The sequence below is a fragment of the Limulus polyphemus genome, unplaced genomic scaffold, assembly GCF_000517525.1.
Source record: "Limulus polyphemus unplaced genomic scaffold, Limulus_polyphemus-2.1.2 Scaffold258, whole genome shotgun sequence".
Taxonomy (NCBI): Eukaryota; Metazoa; Arthropoda; class Merostomata; order Xiphosura; family Limulidae; genus Limulus; species Limulus polyphemus.
This window is the reverse complement of record NW_013665868.1, coordinates 685,566-690,797: the sequence shown is the minus strand read 5'-3', so window position 1 is coordinate 690,797 and position 5,232 is coordinate 685,566.

Here is a 5,232-nt window from a genome sequence, read left to right as displayed (position 1 = left end):
GTGCCGCTCAGATTATTCTGTATAGTATAAATAGTACAAAGTTTAAAACCTTTATATTATAAATGTTAACTTCTGTTATCTAATTTTTTTCCTGCTAAGATATAAAATTTAATTATAACAATTCATAGTAAACGTGCTTTTTTATTTTTAATGTAACTGAAGAATCACTTTCCTGGCATTTATGTACTGATTATACAACAAATCTCAGAACAAGTAAACAGTTCTTGGTAACTATATGTTTAGTTCAACTAGAACTAATATGTCTCCATCACGTTACAGGAAAGCTGGAACTTAAAAGCTGATATTACAAGTTAGCTAATTAGGATAACTGGCAAAAAGCCAGTTTCTTCTTGTTTACGTCTGTAAAGTACAGAGTCACGAATAAATCTTATCTCGACATCTATCAGTCCGTCCACACGAGTCTTTAAGAATCAATTGAAGTACACTTTCAAGTAGAAAGCCACTACACAGTTTATGATAGCAAAATGTAACCATTTTGTACGATAGTACACTGTTTAATAATATATAGTGCTTATATTATCTGTTGTGTATACACTGTATATGAAACCAACATTTGTTTGTTTGATTTGTTTAAGTGCAAAGCTGCACATTGAGCTATCTGCGCTGTGCCCAACGAAAGGATCAAATCTGAAATTTAGCGTTATGATTTTTTTTAAGCTTACTTCTAATACAGCGGGAAGCTATACCTGTTCGGTCAATTATGTTTTTGTATGTAGTTGTAAATTAGTTTCAGTCCCTCCATTCTTTTGAGGAAAGGTTGAGTCTCGAAACGTCAACAACATCATCATTATTCGTTGTGTCATCCTATTCAATTCTTCCACCTTTCAAAAATCTTAAACAATTTTTATCTAACTTAGTTTTCTCAACGATGTTCTTCAGATGACCAAGTTAAACTAAACGTATTATTTAGAACATAAAAAATGCAAGAATTCAGCTACAGCCTGGCAAACAGATAATGGGCATATTCAAAACTGAATCATCAACAGAACACTGTAATGACCGAGCGTGGCCTAGTGATTCGCGTTCCATACTGTAAATCCAATGAATTATGATCCATTACCATAAAATGGTTTTGTTTTGTTTGTAGTTAAGCACAAAGCTACACAAAGGGCTCTCTGTGCTCTGCCCATCACAGGTATCGTAACCCGGTTTCTAGCGTTGTAAGTCCGCAGACACACCGCTGTGCCACTGGGACGCTTGCCATAAAAACGCTTTCCTCAGCTTAGGGACGAGAATACACAACAATAATGACAGTCAAATCCCAGTATTCGATCATTATTTTAACCTATCAGTCCAAAATTAGGAATGGTTTGCAGCTTTGCGCGAAATTCGCAATCAAAACAACGCACTACGTCAGTTTATATGATGTTAGTTTTTCGTCATCGAGTCATTTTTAATAACCTTATTCAATCAGAAATAGTATATGTAATTTCACAAGCTTAAACATGAAATTTAGATATGCTGATCCAGAGCTGGCTCTGAGCCGCCAAAATTACAAAAAAGGGACAATCTCTAAAATTCTTTTTAGCATGAATGGTGTATATTTTAATAATACATTTAAAGTGTGAATCACTACATATGGTTGTATAGACGTTACTTGTACTTCTCACATTAGAATTGTTTGGTTCCACTGAAAATGTGACTGTTTATTTTTCACAGCCACGATTAAAAGTTTAACAGAACTGGTACCTCTCTGTAAAAAAGACGGTCATATTGATTACTAATTAAGTACGTCTATAACCAATAATAATCATAGGCATATGAAAATGAGTTGATATAATATTCGAGCAATATCCTGTCTCCACGTGTATAAAATTAGCATAAGTTTATGTGGGTAAAATTTTAAATCCTTACGGGCCGTTTTGGTACATAAAGAGAAAAACAGTCGTAAGTGTATGTCCGTTAAACAGAAGTGCTTGGCTTGTGTTGAATTTCTCTAGCAGTGATAACTAGAGGGGAGGCATCTAGTCGACACGACCCACCACCAACTCTTGGGCTATGCTTCTACCAACGAATATTGGATTGATCATAACCTTATAATGCCTCCCTCGGCTGAAAGAACGAGAATGTTCGGTAACGGGGATTCGCAAATTGCGAATCAAGCACCCTATCTAACAGGCTAACAGAGGTGCTCAGAACTTGTCAACAACGATTTAAAGCAATGAACCCAAGTATAATTCAAAATCCTTTTTGGAACGAATGTAGAAGATATTTAATTAATATTTAGTCAGAATTGTGTAAGTTAACACAATGCTCGTCTTATCAGCCACCGAGAACAATACCTTCATATACGCCGAGTCTTTGGTTTTTCTGTCTTGTCTATTTGATGCTTTTATCGTCTCTTCTTTAATACGACGGATAACATAGACTTGATAGATTAAATAAGTTTTCAGGCGATGATAACGCCAGTGAATCAACTCTATGAAAGTGTCTTGCTCTTAACCAGCTAGAGTTACTCATCGACCAATAAATTACACTTCTTTCAAAGCATGTGTGCTGCCGTATCTTAGCCTCTTCATGCAACTTGCTATAATACCTCATCGACCAATAAATTACACTTCTTCCAAAGCATGTGTGCTGCCGTATCTTAGCCTCTTCATGCAACTTGCTATAATACCTCATCGACCAATAAATTACACTTCTTCCAAAGCATGTGTGCTGCCGTATCTTAGCCTCTTCATGGTGTGCTGCCGTATCTTAGCCTCTTCATGCAACTTGCTATAATACCTTTCATGCATTGTTCAGTTCTACTCGGTTTATTCTAAGAACCAAAGAAGACATAGTTTTGATAACCCGTCTGGGTTTTTCTGTTTTAGGACTTTGGCGCAAACTTATATAAAGGGTTATATGCACAAAGCCGTCCCTAATATGGAACTGATAGACTAGAAGGGAAGCAGCTACTGAACTGCACCCACCAGCAACTGCTGTATGACAGAAAAGTGGGATTTTACCGTCACTCTTATAGCGTATCCACGGCCCAGAAGTGCCGAGCGCGTCTTTTGTGGCAACGGGACGTGAAACATAAGCCCTTCGATTCACAGTCCGAGCACGATAAGGTCCGGGTCACGCCCGAATATTTTCTTTTTCAGAAGTTGATTTCTGAGAATATGGTTGTGGCTGAATAATAAGAAACTGTGACGTAAACGACATGCGTTTCATTTCTATATGAATAGTGCAAATTTTCTAAAATTTTTTTCTTTAATTGTAGGGTTCTATAAGCATAATAAATAGCCTTCTCCTATTTCCTGTACAACTTGCGCCAAAGGCAAATATAATTAAAACACTAAAAATGTCCTTGTTCATTGTTATACACGAGCTTCAAAAGAAGATTGTTACATGTTTTCGCATATCCCACACAATTCAGCCAAGTACCTTATATTATGGTGTAAATCATGTGTGCGTTACGATTTTCAACATGAAACGTACTCTAGTCAGTTCTTCACACACTGAGAAATATGGTATTGTAAAAATTATCTTACTAAAATATATTTTGATAGGAATTGTTTTAATAATAATAAATAGTTTAAAGTTGAGAATTACTTTGTTAAACAACAGTAAACCATAATTTATTAGATTAGTTAATTGTTGATTTTAGGTTTATGGGTGAAATTTTTATTTTTTTGAGTGACAGGCCCTTTTAATACAGATTATCAAGTGGCATATGCACCAAATAATTATATAGGAAACCCGAAACAACGGGCCCCTACTTGGCTTAACGGTTAACTTATCAGATTTGAGAATCCGAAATCCTCGGGTTTTAGGCGTGTTGTTGCCAAACACTTTCAGCTGTGTGTACGTTATAAGAATGGCAGTGAATCCTGCTATTTGGTTAAAGATGGAGAGTCAGTCAGCGGTCAGTGGGTGCTGCCTTCCTTCTCTCTGGTTCACATTTCAAAGTTAGGGATGGACTTGCCTGAAGCAAAGGGGTTTCTGGCCTGGTCGTTTAGCTCATTCCGTCCATAAGGTGTCTTTGAAGTGAACAAGCAAACGATGTTTATCTTAAAGCACAGCCATACCATACTTAAACTCGTATTATAACATTTAACGCGCAGCTCAGCCATACCACACTTAAAAATTGATATTATGACATTTAGCGCAGCGCAGCCGTACCACACTTAAACTTGTATTATGACATTTAACGAACAGCTCAGTCATACTGAACGTAAATTCGTATTACAACGTTTAAATCAAAGCACAACAATACTCATGGTTGTCTTTATACTTCGTAGTTCAAAATTAAGAACTGCTAAGGTGTTGAAACAACGAGGACAGCGGCAGTCAAACGTTACTTCAATAACATGGCTGGGGTGATTACTTTAGATGCTAATGTATAAAAATATTATTAATAGCAATTCTTGTTGACATTTTTAAAATATTTTTATGCTTTCTGTTGGTATAAATGAAATGTTATTAAAGCGCTCAAATTTTGTTTTGTTCTCCTGCTACTGGAAACCTGTATTAAGCCACTTGAGCATGAAGTGTCACAACAATTAGTAACATTATCGTGATATTTCATTACAATTTTTCAACTAAAAAAAGAATAGCATTTTTTTACCACAGATTGAAAAGTATTATAAAATCGTGTGATAGCTAGGTTGATGTTTGATTGTTTGTTTTTTTGACGAAAATTAAAACTAGATTTTCAACTTCTGCCCTGAGTGGCACAGTCTGCTGAAGGTCAAGTTTTTCAGCCTTAACCAATAGCCCACAGTGGCACAGCGATACGTCTGTAGGCTTATAACGATAAAAATCTGGTTTCGATATCCTTAGTTGGCAGAGCACAGATACCAACTGTGTAGCTTTGAGCTTAACTACAAACAAACAACATTCACCAATAATGTTCGGTTGCGTACTTTTTATGTTTATTTTTATTCGGAATCCCGTAGGACATAATTATTTGTTCTGACCTTTGACCTGTGATACTAATTCTTCCGGCCAGGTGGTTAGAGAACTCGACTCGCAATCTGCGGATCGCGGGTTCGAATCTCCGTCCCATGAAACATGCTCGCCCTTTCAGCCGTGGGGACGTTATAATGTGACGGTCAATCCCAGCTGCCTTCCCTCTAGTCTTACACTGCTAAATTAGGGACGACTAGCGCAGATAGCCCTCGTGTAGCTTTGCGCTAAATTCAAAACAAGCAAACTAATTCTTTCAACCTAAATCCTAATTTATTATGCGTTTTGAGAATATACTTTTCCCCTCGTGGTGAC